The following is a 20,870-nucleotide window of genomic DNA, read 5'->3' on the forward strand; positions in this document are numbered from 1 at the left end:
AGCATTTGGTCTGAAATCAAAATACCTGGGTTCAAATTTTGGCTTACCGGTTGGACTTATACAAGGTTCTAACTTTCCCTAAGCCTCAGTGTAAGTTTAATTATCCATTAAGTTAGAGTAATAATTCCTACTTTCAAAGTTGGTTTACAGATTAAATGAAATAATATGCCAGATGACCTAGACAGACAGCACATAATATAGATGCTCAAGTTTTGTTGAAGAAAAAATTGGAATAATTTCATACCTGAGTAGATCACTTATAAATCAAAGCAATATAATACTTATTATTGGGTATTACTATGTGGGGAGTTATGAGAAGAAAAAATTTCAGTCTAATTGAAAAATAGGCTCAGAAGAGCAACAGTATGTATGTATTTAATTTGCATACAGTTGACCCTTAAGCAACAAAGGGGTTACAGGATCTTTGTACAGTCTAAAATCCCATATAACTTTTGACTCCTCAACAACTTAACTACTAACAGCTTTCTGTTGACCAAAACCTTACTAGTACCATAAGCAGTTCATTAAATCATGTTTGGTTTGTTACATGTATTACATGCTGTATTCTGACAATAAAGTAACCTAGAAAAGAGAAAATGCAATTAGGAAAATCATAAGGAAGAGAAAAAACATTTACAATACTGTACTGTATTTATCCATACCGTAAGTTTATGTCATCTGTTTATAAGATGAATCATCTGTCTGAAATGGTGAGCAACTGCAGTTGCAGACCTCAATCTAGAGTACATAACAAACTATTCCACTTTTTTCTTATAATCCATGACTTTTCTCTGCTTCCTGAAAGCACTTCCAGCATCACTAGTGGCTCTTAGTATGGGTCCCACAGTGTTATTTCAGGTTCTCAGTATTGCTCTAAACATGGTGAAAAATACATGAGAACCGCAAGAGATCACTTTTTGCTGCAATTCACAATTTACTGAAGAGAGAATCTGCCCTCACAGAGATGATTATTGTCACAAAGTGCTTTAAGTGGATATTCATAACATCTGAGCTCACCACAGTAGTAACAGGAGGCATCTACAAAATTATTACAGTAGTACAGTACGTGCTGCAGTGAATTTTATGCAGTTATGATTTTATACTGCATCTTCACATTTGTTTACATTTCTCTGGACTGTGAATGGTAACATGTACAGTCTGTATGCCTAAGTTTTGATAAATCTTAACTTCTTATTATAGACTTGTGTGTATTTTATGGTAGTAAATGATAAAATAGACTAGTACTACATATATTTTATGCATCATGACATACCTAATTTTTCTTAACTTATTTAATATTTCTAAGCTATGCTGTTTGTAACTTTTTTCAAATTGTCACAAATCTCAAAAAAATTTTCCAATCCACTTATTGAAAAAAATTCATATATAAGTGGATTAGTGTAGTTAAAACTTATGTTGCTCAAGGGTCAACTGTAAATATCTTTATTATTTAATATATATTATTTAAAATACATTTATTTTATATGTGCATATGCATGTGCATATAATAAATAAGATATATACACATGAGGTCATCCTAAGGTCTTGAGTGTTATCCCTTTATAGACAAAGGAATCAAAAAAGAATCTCAAGGAAGTCTCAATCTATTAAAAAAGGTGCACATACATAAAGGAGCCTTTAAAGGAATCCTCAAGAATTCAAATAGTTCATTTATGATGGTATACAAGATTAAGAGCATTCACTGGACTAATAAAAATAGTAAAATGCAACTGTAAATTGTTAGAAATTAATGCATAAGTATAATTTAAGACAGTATCCAGGAGGGCGGAGCAAGATGGCCGAATAGGAACAGCTCCAGTCTCCAACTCCCAGCGCGAGCGACACAGAAGACTGGTGATTTCTGCATTTTCAACTGAGGTACTGGGTTCATCTCACTGGGGAGTGCCGGACGATCGGTGCTGGTCAGCTGCTGCAGCCCGACCAGCGAGAGCTGAAGCAGGGCGAGGCATCGCCTCACCTGGGAAGCGCAAGGGGGAAGGGAATCCCTTTTCCTAGCCAGGGGAACTGAGACACACAACACCTGGAAAATCGGGTAACTCCCACCCCAATACTGCGCTTTAAGCAAACAGGCACACCAGGAGATCATATCCCACACCTGGCCGGGAGGGTCCCACGCCCACGGAGCCTCCCTCATTGCTAGCACAGCAGTCTGTGATCTACCGGCAAGGCAGCAGCGAGGCTGGGGGAGGGGCGCCCGCCATTGCTGAGGCTTAAGTAGGTAAACAAAGCTGCTGGGAAGCTCGAACTGGGTGGAGCTCACAGCAGCTCAAGGAAACCTGCCTGTCTCTGTAGACTCCACCTCTGGGGACAGGGCACAGTAAACAATAACAAACACAGCAGAAGCCTCTGCAGACGCAAACGACTCTGTCTGACAGCTTTGAAGAGAGCAGTGGATCTCCCAACACGGAGGTTGAGATCTGAGAAGGGACAGACTCCCTGCTCAAGTGGGTCCCTGACCCCTGAGTAGCCTAACTGGGAGACATCCCCAACTAGGGGCAGTCTGACACCCCACACCTCACAGGGTGGAGTACACCCCTGAGAGGAAGCTTCCAAAGCAAGAATCAGACAGGTAAACTTGCTGTTCAGAAATATTCTATCTTCTGCAGCCTCTGCTGCTGATACCCAGGCAAACAGGGTCTGGAGTGGACCTCAAGCAATCTCCAACAGACCTACAGCTGAGGGTCCTGACTGTTAGAAGGAAAACTATCAAACAGGAAGGACACCTACACCAAAACCCCATCAGTACATCACCATCATCAAAGACCAGAGGCAGATAAAACCACAAAGATGGGGAAAAGGCAGGGCAGAAAAGCTGGAAATTCAAAAAATAAGAGTGCATCTCCCCCGGCAAAGGAGCGCAGCTCATCGCCAGCAACGGATCAAAGCTGGACGGAGAATGACTTTGATGAGATGAGAGAAGAAGGCTTCAGTCCATCAAATTTCTCAGAGCTAAAGGAGGAATTACATACCCAGCGTAAAGAAACTAAAAATCTTGAAAAAAAGTGGAAGAATTGATGGCTAGAGTAATTAATGCAGAGAAGGTCATAAACGAAATGAAAGAGATGAAAACCATGACACGAGAAATACGTGACAAATGCACAAGTTTCAGTAACCGACTCGATCAACTGGAAGAAAGAGTATCAGCGATTGAGGATCAAATGAATGAAATGAAGCGAGAAGAGAAACCAAAAGAAAAAAGAAGAAAAAGAAATGAACAAAGCCTGCAAGAAGTATGGGATAATGTAAAAAGACCAAATCTCCGTCTGATTGGGGTGCCTGAAAGTGAGGGGGAAAATGGAACCAAGTTGGAAAACACTCTTCAGGATATCATCCAGGAGAACTTCCCCAACCTAGTAGGGGAGGCCAACATTCAAATCAGGAAATACAGAGAATGCCACAAAGATACTCCTCGAGAAGAGCAACTCCAAGACACATAATTGCCAGATTCACCAAAGTTGAAATGAAGGAAAAAATCTTAAGGGCAGCCAGAGAGAAAGGTCGGGTTACCCACAAAGGGAAGCCCATCAGACTAACAGCAGATCTCTCGGCAGAAACTCTATAAGCCAGAAGAGAGTGGGGGCCAATATTCAGCATTCTTAAAGAAAAGAATTTTAAACCCAGAATTTCATATCCAGCCAAACTAAGTTTCATAAGTGAAGGAGAAATAAAATCCTTTACAGATAAGCAAATGCTTAGAGATTTTGTCACCACTAGGCCTGCCTTACAAGAGACCCTGAAGGAAGCACTAAACATGGAAAGGAACAACCGGTACCAGCCATTGCAAAAACATGCCAAAATGTAAAGACCATCGATGCTAGGAAGAAACTGCATCAACTAACGAGCAAAATAACCAGTTAATATCATAATGGCAGGATCAAGTTCACACATAACAATCTTAACCTTAAATGTAAATGGACTAAATGCTCCAATTAAAAGACACAGACTGGCAAACTGGATAAAGAGTCAAGACCCATCAGTCTGCTGTATTCAGGATACCCATCTCACACGCAGAGACATACATAGGCTCAAAATAAAGGGATGGAGGAAGATTTACCAAGCAAATGGAGAACAAAAAAAAGGGGGGGTTGCAATACTAGTCTCTGATAAAACAGACTTTAAACCATCAAAGATCAAAAGAGACAAAGAAGGCCATTACATAATGGTAAAGGGATCAATTCAACAGGAAGAGCTAACTATCCTAAATATATATGCACCCAATACAGCAGCACCCAGATTCATAAAGCAAGTCCTTAGAGACTTACAAACAGACTTAGACTCCCATACAATAATAATGGGAGACTTCAACACTCCACTGTCAACATTAGACAGATCAACGAGACAGAAAGTTAACAAGGATATCCAGGAATTGAACTCATCTCTGCAGCAAGCAGACCTAATAGACATCTATAGACTCTCCACCCCACATCAACAGAATATACATTCTTCTCAGCACCACATCGTACTTACTCCAAAATTGACCACGTAATTGGAAGTAAATCACTCCTCAGCAAATGTACAAGAACAGAAATTATAACAAACTGTCTCTCAGACCACAGTGCAATCAAACTAGAACTCAGGACTAAGAAACTCAATCCAAACCGCTCAACTACATGGAAACTGAACAACCTGCTCCTGAATGACTACTGGGTACATAACGAAATGAAGGCAGAAATAAAGATGTTCTTTGAAACCAATGAGAACAAAGATACAACATACCAGAATCTCTGGGACAAATTTAAAGCAGTGTGTAGAGGGAAATTTATAGCACTAAATGCCCACAAGAGAAAGCTGGAAAGATCTAAAATTGACACTCTAACATCGCAATTAAAAGAACTAGAGAAGCAAGAGCAAACACATTCGAAAGCTAGCAGAAGGCAAGAAATAACTAAGATCAGAGCAGAACTGAAGGAGATAGAGACACAAAAAACCCTCCAAAAAATCAATGAATCCAGGAGTTGGTTTTTTGAAAAGATCAACAAAATTGACAGACCACTAGCAAGACTAATAAAGAAGAAAAGAGAGAAGAATCAAATTGACGCAATTAAAAATGATAAAGGGGATATCACCACCAACCCCACAGAAATACAAACTACCATCAGAGAATACTATAAACACCTCTACGCAAATAAACTGGAAAATCTAGAAGAAATGGATAATTTCCTGGACACTTACACTCTTCCAAGACTAAACAAGGAAGAAGTTGAATCCCTGAATAGACCAATAGCAGGCTCTGAAATTGAGGCAATACTAAATAGCCTACCAACCAAAAAAAGTCCAGGACCAGATGGATTCACAGCTGAATTCTACCAGAGGTACAAGGAGGAGTTGGTACCATCCCTTCTGAAACTATTCCAATCAATAGAAAAAGAGGGAATCCTCCCTAACTCATTTTATGAGGCCAACATCATCCTGATACCAAAGCCTGGCAGAGACACAACAAAAAAAGAGAATTTTAGACCAATATCCCTGATGAACATCGATGCAAAAATCCTCAATAAAATACTGGCAAACCGGATTCAGCAACACATCAAAAAGCTTATCCACCATGATCAAGTGGGCTTCATCCCTGGGATGCAAGGCTGGTTCAACATTCGCAAATCAATAAACATAATCCAGCATATAAACAGAACCAAAGACAAGAACCACATGATTATCTCAATAGATGCAGAAAAGGCTTTTGACAAAATTCAACAGCCCTTCATGCTAAAAACGCTCAATAAATTCGGTATTGATGGAATGTACCTCAAAATAATAAGAGCTATTTATGACAAACCCACAGCCAATATTATACTGAATGGGCAAAAACTGGAAAAATTCCCTTTGAAAACTGGCACAAGACAGGGATGCCCTCTCTCACCACTCCTATTCAACATAGTGTTGGAAGTTCTGGCTAGGGCAATTAGGCAAGAGAAAGAAATCAAGGGTATTCAGTTAGGAAAAGAAGAAGTCAAATTGTCCCTGTTTGCAGATGACATGATTGTATATTTAGAAAACCCCATTGTCTCAGCCCAAAATCTCCTTAAGCTGATAAGCAACTTCAGCAAAGTCTCAGGATACAAAATTAATGTGCAAAAATCACAAGCATTCATATACACCAGTAACAGACAAACAGAGAGCCAAATCAGGAATGAACTTCCATTCACAATTGCTTCAAAGAGAATAAAATACCTAGGAATCCAACTTACAAGGGATGTAAAGGACCTCTTCAAGGAGAACTACAAACCACTGCTCAGTGAAATAAAAGAGGACACAAACAAATGGAAGAACATACCATGCTCATGGATAGGAAGAATCAATATCGTGAAAATTGCCATACTGCCCAAGGTAATTTATAGATTCAATGCCATCCCCATCAAGCTACCAATGAGTTTCTTCACAGAATTGGAAAGAACTGCTTTAAAGTTCATATGGAACCAAAAAAGAGCCCGCATCTCCAAGACAATCCTAAGTCAAAAGAACAAAGCTGGAGGCATCACGCTACCTGACTTCAAACTATACTACAAGGCTACAGTAACCAAAACAGCATGGTACTGGTACCAAAACAGAGATACAGACCAATGGAAAAGAACAGAGTCCTCAGAAATAATACCACACATCTACAGCCATCTGATCTTTGACAAACCTGAGAAAAACAAGAAATGGGGAAAGGATTCCCTATTTAATAAATGGTGCTGGGAAAATTGGCTAGCCATAAGTAGAAAGCTGAAACTGGATCCTTTCCTTACTCCTTATACGAAAATTAATTCAAGATGGATTAGAGACTTAAATGTTAGACCTAATACCATAAAAATCCTAGAGGAAAACCTAGGTAGTACCATTCAGGACATAGGCATGGGCAAAGACTTCATGTCTAAAACACCAAAAGCAACAGCAGCAAAAGCCAAAATTGACAAATGGGATCTCATTAAACTAAAGAGCTTCTGCACAGCAAAAGAAACTACCATCAGAGTGAACAGGCAACCTACAGAATGGGAGAAAATTTTTGCAATCTACTCATCTGACAAAGGGCTAATATCCAGAACCTACAAAGAACTCAAACAAATTTACAAGAAAAAAACAAACAACCCCATCAAAAAGTGGGCAAAGGATATGAACAGACATTTCTCAAAAGAAGACATTCATACAGCCAACAGACACATGAAAAAATGCTCATCATCACTGGCTATCAGAGAAATGCAAATCAAAACCACAATGAGATACCATCTCACACCAGTTAGAATGGCGATCATTAAAAAGTCAGGAAACAACAGGTGCTGGAGAGGATGTGGAGAAATAGGAACGCTTTTACACTGTTGGTGGGATTGTAAACTAGTTCAACCATTATGGAAAACAGTATGGCGATTCCTCAAGGATCTAGAACTAGATGTACCATATGACCCAGCCATCCCATTACTGGGTATATACCCAAAGGATTATAAATTATGCTGCTATAAAGACACATGCACACGTATGTTTATTGCAGCACTATTCACAATAGCAAAGACTTGGAATCAACCCAAATGTCCATCAGTGACAGATTGGATTAAGAAAATGTGGCACATATACACCATGGAATACTATGCAGCCATCAAAAAGGATGAGTTTGTGTCCTTTGTAGGGACATGGATGCAGCTGGAAACCATCATTCTTAGCAAACTATCACAAGAACAGAAAACCAAACACCGCATGTTCTCACTCATAGGTGGGAACTGAACAATGAGATCACTTGGACTCAGGAAGGGGAACATCACACACCGGGGCCTATCATGGGGAGGGGGGAGGGGGGAGGGATTGCACTGGGAGTTATACCTGATGTAAATGACGAGTTGATGGGTGCAGCACACCAACATGGCACAAGTATACATATGTAACAAACCTGCACATTATGCACATGTACCCTACAACTTAAAGTATAATAATAATAAATAAATTTTAAAAAAATAAAAAATAAAAATAAAAAAATAAAAAAAAAGACAGTATCCAATCAGAATTATATTATGATTAAGTTGATGGCATAGCTTTCAAGTATAGGAAAGATATGTAGATTTTACAGGATATAATAAAGGTACACAGACTTTACTAGTATAGAAAAGATATGCTAAGGGCTCAGTTTATATCTGAGGGCAAAAACCGTGCAAGGACACACCAGAGGCAATAAACCATCCTTAGCTACCTCTGCATGCCTTACCCAGAAGCCACCTGGGTGCATGCTAAACAGAGCTGCCAAGGAAAGGAGGGGGAGGGGACAAACTTACGTGGCCGTTTTGCAATGGAATTCACTTATTGAAACCAGAGAGACGACTGACCAAAGTTTCCATAGGTCTCTCAGCTGAGGAATTTGCACTGAGATTAGCAATATGATTTGCCAAATTCATTTCTTAGCCCTAAAGGAACCAGATCCTTTTAATCAGTTGGCCCATCTGTCCTGGAGATTTCTTGGAGAGAAACAGTAGACTTTTGTTTATCAAGGAATTGCATGCTTATTGGTAAGACAAGCTTCTAGGGAACCTCTGGCCTTAGCTAGTGTCACAAGCCTCTGAGCTGTCCCTGAGGGAGATAAAATAAAAGCTATCCTGTGAAGACCACAGCGCTTTTAGCAGAATCTGTATGGGCAGCCTTCATCTGATTCTTTTCTTTCTTCTAATATTTAGACACTTCATTGGTTCCTACTCTGGCTTTAGACCTTGGACTTGAACTTTCAGAGTCTTCTCCTCAACTCTACCCCTGATTAAATAGCTCGAGCCCCCTCCTGTTCTTTCCAGTCCCTGAACTTCCTTATCTTTGGTGACCCAATCCCCATTCCAGACTAGGTTCAATCACCTTTCTGTTATCAGTCTAGCACACCTCAGAATTTTCCCTCATTCAAGCCCCAAGAGTACCAAGAAAGAAAACCCAGCCAACTAAGTGCCCTCGCACTAGGAATTGGGAGATGTAGTTGGGGACCATCTGTCCTGCTTGCTCACCCTCTAGAGACCCTTTCCAAAATCCTATCCACCCACCACTAAAGACTTCCTTTATTCTGGTGGCGGAGAAGTGAGTAAGTGATTTTCCCCACTCCCATGACCCTGTCTCCACCTCAGTGACCTGGGTCAAGAATAAGAAGAGAGAGTAGTGCCTGAATAATTACCTCACCTGAGACTCACAATCACCCTGTCAAATACATATATATGTACAATCACATCATATACACTTAAGAGCTGATATGGTTTGGCCATGTCCCCACCCAAATCTCATCTTGAATTGTAGTTTCCATAATCCCCATGTGTCATGGGAGAGACCCAGAGGGAGGTAATTGAATCATAGGGGTGGTTACCTCCATGCTGTTCTTGTGATAGTGAGTGAGTTTTCAAGAGATCTGATGGTTTTATAAGGGGTTTTTCTCCCTTTTGCTCAACACTTCTCCTTGCTGCCACCACAATTGTAAGTTTCTTGAGGCCTCCCCAGCCTTGCAAAACTATGAGTTAATTAAACCTCTTTCTTTTTAAATTACCCAGTCTCGGGTATTTCTTCATAGCAGTGTGAGAACGGACTAATACAAGAGCTAAGAAAAGCTTCCACTTTTAAATCAAATGTCTTACTCTTCCAAAAAGAACACTGCTTATTGAAATAAATGAAAAAAGGATGGTTGTTTTAAATCAGTATGACTAATGTTAAAAAAAAAAAAAAAAAAAAAAACAGCTGGTAAGGAATACTAGGTAATCACATACACACAAGCTACCAACTAGGAACATTACAGTGTTATACCTACCATAATTTACTTCTCCCTCCCCATGTAGTCACTCAGAGTAGCAGCTGTGAACTTGGGCTTTGCATATTGGAGACCATTAGGAAAAGCAGCATGATTCATCATCTTCTGTTTGTGTTACTTTAACTTAGTCATTTGGAGGCAGATCTTCTGAGACACTAACAATAGTCTGAGACTAAATTGATTTTTTTCTTTAAATAACTTGTGGATTTTTTAACTCTTGAAATTTCTGCCATTTCAGGTAAAGATGCATAAAATCTTTCAGTGAGAAGGGAACTTGGAGGTCACCTAGAACAATCTCTCATCCTCATCAAACTATCTTCTACAGCATTGCTGGAAGCTATGCAGACTCACTTTGAGTTCTTCCAGCAATGAGAAGTTCACCACTCAAAAGAAAGACCATTTTGATTTTTCAGATAGCTCTAATTATTATGTTTTTCTTTTATATATTCCTATGTAATCAATCAGTAGTTTGTTAAAATTTTTTCTTTTAGCTTTATCCAGGAGTGTAATAGTCTGTTCTCACATTGCTATAAGGAACAACCCAGGACTGGGTAATTTATAATGAAAAGAGGTTTAATTGGCCCACGGTTCCACAGGCTGTGCAGGAAGCATGGCTGGGGAGGCCTCAGGAAACTCACAATCATGACAGAAAGCAAAGACGACAGAGGCACATCTTACATGGCCAGAGCAGGAGGAATAGAGAGATAGAGAAGATACTACATACTTTTAAACAACCAGATCTCATGATTACTCACTCGCTATCATGAGAACAGCACCAAAGGGGAAATTTTCCCCCTTGATCCAATCACTTCCAACCTGACCCCATTTCCAACAGTGTGAATTAAAATTTGACATGAGATTTGAGCAAGAATAAAGACCCAAACCATATTATTCCACACCAACCCCTCCCAAATCTCATGTCATTCTCACATTTCCAAATACAATCATGTCTTTCCAACAGTACGCCAAAGTCTTAACTCATGCCAGCATTAGCTAAAAAGTCTAAAGTCCATTGTCTCGTCTGAGACAAGGCTAGTCCCTTTCACCTATAAGCCTGTAAAATAAAAAACAAGTTAGTTACTTCCAAGATAATATGGGGCTATAGGCATTAGGTAAACAATCCATTTCCAAAAGCAAAAAATCCACCAAAAGCAAGGGACTACAGGTGCCAAGCAAATCCAAAACCCAGCAGGGCAGTCATTAAATCTTAAAGCTCTAAAATAATCTCCTTTGACTCCATGTCTCACATCCAGGCCACACTAATGCAAAGGGTGGGCTCCCAAGGCCTTGAGCAGCTTCTCCACTGTAGCTCTGCAGGGCCCATCCCACACAGCTGCTCTCAAAGCCTAGCATTGAGTGTCTGTGAGTTTTCCAGGTGCATGGTATAAGCTGTCAGTGAATCTACCATTTTTGGGTCTGGAGGATGGTGGCTCTCTTCTCACAGCTCCACTGGGTAGTGCTCCAGTGGGCACTCTGTTTGGGGGCTTCAGCCCCACATTTCCCCTCTGCACTTCCCTAGTAGAGGTTCTCAATGAGGGCCCCAATTTCAAAGCAGGCTTCTCCTTGGACATCCAGGCTTTACATCTTCTGAAACCTAGGTGGAGGCTCCCAAGTCTCAACTCTTGCACTCTGCACACCTGCAGGCTTAACACAACATGGAAGCCACTAGGGCTTAGAGCTTGCTCACTCTGGAGCAGTGACCTGAGATGTATCGGGGGCCCTTTTAGCTATGGCTGGACCTGGAGTGGCTGGGACACAGGGAGCAGTGTCCCAAGGTTGTGTAGGGCACCGGGGCCCTGGGGACCCAGTTCACAAAACCATTCTTCCCACCTAGGCCTCCAGGCCAATGATGGGAAAGGCCATGAATGTCTTTGAAATGCCTTGGAGGCATTTGCCTCGTTATCTTGGCTATTAATATTTGGCTTCTCTTTACTTATGCAAATTTCTGCAGCAGGATTGAGTTTTTCCACAGAAAATGGGTTTTTGTTTTCTACCACATGGCCAGGCTGCAAATTTTCCAAATTTTTACACTCTGCTTTCCTTTTAAATGTAAATTCCAGTTTCAGATAATCTCTTTGCTTATGCAAATGAGCATACGCTGTTAGAAGCAGCCAGGTCACACTTTCAACACCTTGCTGCTTAGCAATTTCTTCTACCAGATACTCTAAATCATCTCTCTCAAGTCCAAACTTCCACAGATCTCTAGGGCAGGGCACAATGCCTCCAACGTCTTCGCTAATGCATAAGAAAAGTGACCTTTGCTCCAATTCCCAGTAATTTCCTCATCTCCATTTGAGACCTCATCAGCCTGGCCATCTCTGTCCATATCGCTATCAGCATTTTGGTCAAAACCATTCAACAAGTCTCTAGAAAGTTTCAAACTTTCCCTCATCTTCCTGTCTTCTTGAGTCCTCCAAACTGTTCCAACCTGTGTCCATTACTCACTTCCAAAGTCACTTCCACATTTTTAAGTATTTTTATAGCAATGCCCCACTTTCCAGCACCAATTTTCTGTATTAGTCCATTCTTGCATTGCTATAAAGAACTACCTGAGACTGGGTAATTTATTTAAAAAAAAAAAAAAAAAAAGAGGTTTAATTGGCTCACGATTCTGCAGGCTATAAAGGAAGCATGGCTGGGCAGGCCTGAGGAAACTTACAATCATGACAGAAGGCAAAGAGGAAGGAGACATGTCTTACATGGCCAGAGCAAGAGGAAGAGAGAGGGTGGAAGGTGCTGCACACTTTTAAACACCAGATCTCATGATTACTCACTCACTATCATGAGAACAGCACCAAAGGGGAAATTTGCTGCCTTGATCCAATCACTTCCCACCAGACCACACCTCCAACATTGGGGATTAAAATTTGACATGAGATTTTGTCAGGGACAAAGACCCAACCATATAAGGGAGGAAATTATTTTCCTGATCACATAGTATCTCTTCAACTAAGGCAGATTTTATGTTTGTTTTATCTTCTCATTTCTAGGATAAGAATCTATAGCTTCTCTAAATTTTCCTTTAGACTCCTCAGCATCCCAGACACTCTCCTTTGAATGAATAGCTCTCTTGGGAAATGGCAGGAAATTTTAACAGAAGGCTCATGATGTGACCTGGCCTGGGCCAGGTCTCTGTAGAGCCTCTGTGAGCACAATGCTTCCACACATGCAACTCTGGCTTTCTTAGAAGCCATGCCACATTATTGTCTCATCTGAGTTTGCAGGTGTGGAAGCTCCTGGTGTCCTTCTCAAATAGTGTGCCTTACTTTCAGGGTGTCCCTGGTTCTGTCACTCAAGGATTTACTTTTTAACTCAAATTCACTATTTTATATATTTATAGCTACTAAATTTTATCTTGTAAGCTTTAACCCAATATGCCAGATATCAAGACCACTTAACTATTATTTACTGTCTCTTCCAAATTTTCATCATTCCAAAACGTGAGGAGTGTTTTCAAATACTTTATATTTGATGATAATTCTTACTACCGAAGGAAAAAGCAAAGCAGTAAAGACATCAACCCTGTAATGAATGATGTTTGGAGAAGTTTTATAAGCAGGCTGCTGAACTAGAGCCTAATGGTAAAAACACTTCCCAACTATCAGAGAGTTACATATCTTGATGACATTCGCAAGACCCCTAAACCACAATTGCCTATAGAAGTTTTTTTACCCAATAAAATATTTTGGCCTACATAAAGGTACTTCATAAGAAGCAGCCCTCAAAACTCACCATTGCATTTCATGTAAGGATTTATTGAGCAGATGGTTTACTACATGACATATGTCCTCTTTGCAAGGACCCAACAGAAGCTTCAGTGCTCTCAGTGCTGTTTCTCTTTCCTATAGACACTTGTATTTATGATGTTTCCTCTTTACTTTGACTGTTAGGAAGCCCACAGCAACATTTGTAAACTACCTCTAGGAAGTGTACAAAGTATGGAATAACAGAATGTCATGGCACACATTTTATGAAGCAACAACACACTCCGTTCCCTCTTATTTCCTTTAATGTTGTTTTTCCTTTACCCTAATTTTCTCACTCTTTTGCATCATCTTATTAAACTTTATGTATTGTTAAAGCCATCAAAAATCTTTTTAGAATAAAGATAAAAATAGAAGATAGATAAACAATCCAGGCCACATCTTTCTAAGGATTTTATCAACAACAATATCATGAGAATTTTGCTAGAAGGTTTGCTGCATCAAAATACATACACTATGTTTATAGCTTTAACATGATCCACAGGACTTATGATTATTTATTTATTTAACTTTTTTTTTTCTTTTTGAAACAGGGTCTCACCCGGTCACCCAAGCTGGAGTGCAGTGGTGCAATCACAGCTTGCTGCAGCCTCAATCTCCCAGGGTCAAGCAATCCTCCTGCCTCAGCCTCCTGAGTAGCTGGGACTATAGGACTACAGGCACTCACCACCACATCTGGTTAATTATTTTTATTTTTTGTAGAGATGGGGTCCCACTATGTTCCCCAGTCTCAATTATTTAAAAGAACAAGGAAAATAAGGAAATGTCCTTGTCCTAGTAGAACCATACCAGTTCCTGACAATTACTACTTTTCTAATTGTTTACAAATTATAAGTATAGTTGCCATTTTTAGAATTTTTCCAGGGATTAATATCAAGCTAGAAATTCAGGAGTTAATATAAAGCTATCCACTCTGTTTGTGGAGGGCGGCATACATATTTTGTTTTTTTCTTTCGAAATCGGGGATATTTGCTCATTCCAAGTATTCTGGAATTCCTCCTATCCTTCATGTCTTATTTAAAGATCACTGATAATAGCTTTGAATGATTAACTGTCAGTTCTCTCAGTATTCTGGAGCAATTAAGAAATGCAGTGAACTTTATATTTAAGCCCAAGAAAAATTAGGCATCATTCTTTTGAGAATAAGGTTTAAAGTATGTTACAAGCTGTTCAAGTGGTTAAACTAGAATAATTAGTATTCTGTGCAAATAATTTTATCCCAAATATAAGCCTCTAGAGAGAGAAGTAAGAGAGTTCAGGAAATTAAAATTCATTGTGCACTCACTGTGTGTGGGTACCACACTAGGTGGTTTACACACCTAATTTCACATTTGTAATAATCCTATAAGGATAAAAAAAATAGCCATTGGGTACTAGGCTTAGTACCTGGGTGACAAAATAATCTGTACAACAAACCCCCGTGGAACAAGTTTTACCTGTAACAAACCTGCACATGTATTCCTGAACCTAAATAAAAGTTAAAAAAAAAACAAAAAAAAAACCTTACAATCTAAGTGATTGTGTTATCTTACAGATGAAAAAAAGTTAAGTTTCCAGGAGGTTAAATAGCTGCCTTAGATCACAAAGATAAACTATACAGCTGGGTCTTGAACCTATAGCTCATGCTTTTTCCCCCATATCAGACACGTGAAGTAACATAAAACGGTTAGCCATTTATACTTTTATCTGATTGGAAAATGACAGTCATGAGGTTTATGCCTGTCTTAGTAATCTTATTCCTTCAACACAAAAGTCAACTTGGAGCTAAGAAAACCTTCATGAAAGAAGAGTTTTGAATCCCTAAGAAAAATAAATTGCAAAGAAAATACACTTTACCAGAGTACTAAGAGATAGTAAGGCTGCCATACCAAAGGTCGAAGGGAAAATTCTAATAGTAAGAATGAGATATGGCTGGGTGCAGTGGCTCACATCTGTAGTCCCAGCACTTTGGGAGGCCAAGGCAGGTGGCTTTCTTGAGCTCAGGAGTTCAAGACCAGCCTGGGCAACATGGCAAAACCTCATCTCTACCCCTCACTCCCCCAAAAAGAAAAGAAACAAAAAGTTAGCTAGGCGTAGTGGTGCGCACCTGTGGTACCAGCTACTGAGGAGGCTGAGGTGGGACAATCACTTGTGCCTGGGAGGCAGCGGTTGCAGTGAGCCAAGATGGTGCCATTGCATTCCAACCTCGGTGACAGAGTGAGACCCTGTCTCAGAAAAACTTAAAAAAGGAGAATGAGATATATCATTATGAAAAAATAAGACAATATCCTTAGAGCAAAGTGAAGAAAAGAAAAAAGAAAAGTTAGATCAGGCAGTGACAGAACATTATCAGGCAATGGAAGATTATAATTACAGTTTAGTTAAGAAAAAGATATCTATATCTAGTTACTTACATTTCTTTAAATTTGCTTTAATTGCAGTTGAAGCCATAGTAGTAGCATGTATAGAAGAGACTGATCCAGGGGGTTGGGGTAGGCTCCTGTTATCTCTCCTTTGATAATAATCTGCTGACTGTAGTGCTTAATTCCAAGTGAGAAGTTGGAGCCACTGAATGTACACATTATACTGCCCCAGCATCTAGGAACAAAGGAAAAAAAAGTCTTCTAAATTTGAGATTATTAAATAATTAGTATATAATAGAACATATAATCTTTTGAAGAAGTAATTCATAAGAAAGAGTTTATAAATATGTTGCTGATTTTAAATAAAACAATGTGTTTCTCAGGAGTGTAAATTTGTTCAACCACTGTGGAAGACAGTGTGGCAATTCCTCAGAGTCCTAAAGACAGAAATACCATTTGACCTGGCAATCCCATTATTGGGTATGTACCCAAAGGAATGTAAATCATTCTATTATAAAGACACATGCACGCATATGTTTATTGCAGCACTATTCAAAATAGCAAAGACATGGAATCAACCTAAATGCCCAACAATGATGGACTGAATAAAGAAAATGTGGTACGTATACACCAAGGAATACTATGCAGCCATTAAAAAGGATGAGATCATGTCCTTTGCAAGGACATGGATGGAGCTGGAGGCCATTATCCTTAGCAAACTAACACAGGAACAGAAAACCGAATACCACTTGTTCTCACTTATAAGTGGGAGCTAAATGATGAGAACACATGGACACATAGAGGGAAACAACCCACACTGGGGCCTATTGGAGGGTGGAAAGTGGGAGGAGGCAGAAGGAGAGGATCAGGAAAAATAACTTATGAGTACTAGGCTTAATACCTGGGTGATGAAATAATCTGTCCAACAAACTCCCACGACACACGTTTACCTATGTAACAAACCTGTACATGTACCCCTGAACTCAAAAGTCAAAACAAAAAAAAAGTGTGGTTCTCAAATTTCCATCAGACGCCAGAATATTTCCCAAATTCATTCAAGGTGACTAGCATACACTTCTAGGGAGACATAACTACAATGCAATACAGGTAAAGATCCAATTGTATTGTTACTTACCTGGCACAAGGTTACTTCTGCTAACTGATAAAAGAATGAATTCACTAGCAAACATTTATCATTTTTTATCCAACAGTATACAAGAAAGAGGGTGTTTCTGTTATATATGATAAACATTGATTCCTTACATAGAAGCATACCTACACCAAAAAGGGCAACCCATACAGATAATTCTCCATAACAGAAAGAGACCTTAAAAGCATACAACATTTTGTTCTATTTTTGCCTCTTACTTTCTATTCCAGCTACTCATAATCATGTCTGCACTCAATCAGATCTAAACCTGTTGAGATTTCAGGAGCTCCAGCCTATGGAATCCTACCATGTGCCTTTTAGTCCCTAACCCTAGAACCTAGTACCTGTCATCTCCATTTATCTGGTAGCAGCTGCCACTAGAAAAGCAATAGTCCTCCTATTTTTAGTATCTACAACATACTAGCAGACACTGAGCTGATCTCATTTCATAATTAATCTCAAACCTCATCACAATCCTACAAGTTCTAATAATACCCCATTTTAAAGTTTAGGAAGCAAGGTCAGAAAGCCAATAAGTGGCCAAACCAGAATTGAAAACCAGGCACATCCAACTCTAAAACTTTGCCTTTCCAATAAGTCACATTGCCCCTCTAATTACGAACAGAGTGTCCTCTTCCTCCTCAGTACCCACTCCTTCTTTCCCTGATCTTTTCTGAGTTAAGCACCTTACACCATAACATTATGTCTTGAGTCAATTAGGAGACTTTTACTGTCACTCTGCAGTTCCAAGTAGCAGTAAACCTATCTCAAACTGGCTTCAACACTGAAGCAGCTTTATTTGGTTCAAGTAACTAGAAAGTTAAGAGGTAGGAAAGCATTAAGCATGCTTTGCTCAGGGCTCCAGCCCCATTTCTCTGCTGTTCTGCTGCCTATGCTTGACTCCTTAAGTTGCCTTCAGAAGATAGTTAAAGGGAAAAAAAGTCCCACTTCAGAGAACCATCTGACAAAACTACTAGGGTTCCCTCTGATGACCACTCCAAGCAAGTCACAATGGCCAACACCAGTAATATGCTATGGCTGCCTTAGGACTATGTTCTCCATCTCTGGAATAGTTCCTGAACAAAACATTCTAGCAAGAGGAGTAAGATTACCTGGTTGGACTAGAACAGTGGTTCTGCGTATTATCATCACCTGGTGATCTGTACGTACACTAACAACTCCCAGGCCACATCCCAGATCATTTCATCTCTAGAGCTGGCATCCTGGTGTTTATAATTTTGTTAAACTCCACAAGTAATTGGAATGTGCATCAGAGTTAGAAACAACTGGCTTACACTTATCAGATCACATTCCTGGAGTTGAGAGCGGGATCAATCCCACTCACTCTGCATGCACTCCTCCGGGGTGAAGTGGAATGGGTGGGATGGATGCAGGAGGGCTCAATGCCTCTGCAGCATTTACCATGCCTTGTTTTAAAATGGCCTCTTCCCCACTACACCATAAACTTCATGAAAATATAAAGTGTGTCAGGTCTACTCACTATTGCGCCTAGCAAGTACCTGGATGTAATAGTAAATATCCATTGAAACTTTTTAATGAATGAATGATTTGCAGACTCTATAAGGCTGGCTTTGCAAGCAAGTCCCATTCCCCTTTAAATGAGACAGACATCTTCTTCAGATTAACCTCTCAGTGTCCACTGTCACTCTTGGCTCAAAACTCTCAGGGATTCTCCCCTGCCTGCTTCATAACCTCCAGCTTCTTCACCCTGTGTTAAAAGTCAGCCACAGTTTATCCTTTATCTGCTTCTCCAGTGCCATCCCTGAGGATTACCTGCACTCAGAATACCTCATCTTTACTGAATTCTTCTCAAACGCATTCTACCTACAAGAAGCTGCTTTTTTCCCCACCATCAAGAATGGCTATAAAATAACCTTATTTTCATTCAAAAATTGAACTAACGCTCTATGCAAAGTATCTTGGATCACATGAAGGATAATAATAACACCATAATAACAACCGACACTTTTTCAGCTCCTGTAAAAGCAAGCAACTTCTCTCCTGTCCTATAATATGGCACTTTATGTGTTACATATTAACAGGTTGCAGCATAACATACTAACTGCAATGACCTTAGGAAATGGTTATGTTTGTTACCCTTAGTTTCCCAGATGGAAAAACTGAGGCACAAGGAGACTATGTGACTTATCCAAAGCCACACAGCTAGTAAGTTGCAAGCCCAGGATTTAAGCTTGTTATATGACTTCAGAATCCAGGCACTTAACCATTACAACCTTGACAGGCAGAAAAAGAGCAAATAAGCTGTGACAATAGGCTGGGCTATGACAGCGGCAGTGGGAATGAGGAGAAAAGGTCATCCATGTATTTACAGAGAGGTATCATAAAGGAAAGGCAAACAGTGAAACCTCAACAATATCATAGCTTATAGCTGTATAATGAAAATGAACCCAAACTGCCATATTACAGGATGAGAGAGAAACCTTGGCAGAGTATAGGTTCTCATAAAAAATGGGCTCTTAAACGAGATATTTTTATGATCTGAAGATTAATAACATGTAATGGGCTGATCATGAAAGGGTTTGAATGTGAGGGTGGCCAGGGGTCACAGCCAGGCAAGAATCTGAGGATTGTGGTCCCCCATCCATTGTCTAATGCCTGAGTAAGGCTGAGGCTCAAAAAATAAAAAAGTCAAAAACAGAATCATGATCTCAGAGACCCAGCCCATGTGGCATGCGTCCTCTTGAGAGAGGCCCCTGGTTTTCAGAAGTCTAGAAATGTGTGTAGAGAAATAAGGCAAAACACAGCAGGTGATGCCAGCTGGAACCTTCTCTGTTTTATTCATGCCTCGTTGGCAGACGGCTGGTTCCCAGGAGGTGGCTGAATCTCACAAGGTTCAGATGTTAGAGGAAACAAATAACTAATTGTGCTGAACCTCAGCTTGGATTCATTCTGGGGTGTGGACAAGCGTTTGTGTCTCCAGAGACTGCAGTGAAGTGGAAAGCATCTATTAGCCAGCTTGGTCATCTGAACTGAACAGAATAATTGAACTGTTGCCAAATCTGTGGGTGACTAGATGTCCTGTGTAAGCCAGGACAATCCTGAGAAATCATGGTCATTGTCAACCGTGGCCTACACTTGAAAGGTATGGCATGTCTCCATTTTCCCTTGGAAACACATTATGCATCTCTCTAAACTTGTTTAAGTTTGGTTACATTTCTTACAGGAACTAAGTGTATTTTCATCTTTTATATTTTTCTACCTAGATAACTAACAAGTCTATTCCCTGCTCTGTCAAAGACTTCCCTTTTATATGTTTTAAAACTATTTGATGCATCAAGCCTTGCCCTTCTATTCTAGTTCAATTCAGAGGTCAGAATTAGAACAACTTCTGAGTGCTCCCCTATCTGCAAGATCTTAATGCTCAGAGTTGGACAGATGAAGGGAAAATAATTAAAAGGCTGCTCCTTCCCTTCAAGTAGCTCTCAAATCTTTGGGGATACAAACACAGCTTTATATCATAGAAATTTATGACCACAGTGTAATGAAAATGACATAAGATCTCAAGTGATGAATAGATTGCAGGGAGGTTTCCTAGAGGAGGCAACTCTCAGCTTGGCCTTGAGGAGTAAGACTTCAACAAGAAAAGAAAATGGTCACTTGAATCCTCTGTGATTCCCTTAGAAATAAGGTGTGATATGAATAAAAAGTAAAATAAATACTCAAGTTGTAATATTTTCAGGGAATCTGTATGAAGACATCCAGAAGGTAGTTAGCAGTTCCGGACTGTGAGTACAGACATGGAAGCCTATGACGACGAGCAAAGTCATGGGGTAGATAGAATACACCTGGAGAAATGGAAGAGAAGCCTGAGTAAGGAATCTTAG

The 20,870-nt window shown here is 39.9% G+C and overlaps 1 long non-coding RNA gene across 1 annotated transcript in view; it reads right to left on the minus strand.

Moving 5' to 3' along the window:
- The window catches only part of LOC105477224 (uncharacterized), a 333,528-nt gene that overhangs the window by 175,773 nt on the left and 136,885 nt on the right, over positions 1–20,870 (minus strand). Inside the window, exon 2 of the long non-coding RNA XR_011612734.1 lies at positions 15,906–16,089. This is a non-coding gene — a long non-coding RNA (uncharacterized lncRNA). The remainder of the gene's footprint in view (positions 1–15,905; positions 16,090–20,870) is intronic.

The sequence above is a fragment of the Macaca nemestrina genome, chromosome 14, assembly GCF_043159975.1.
Source record: "Macaca nemestrina isolate mMacNem1 chromosome 14, mMacNem.hap1, whole genome shotgun sequence".
In the NCBI taxonomy this organism is placed as follows: Eukaryota; Metazoa; Chordata; class Mammalia; order Primates; family Cercopithecidae; genus Macaca; species Macaca nemestrina.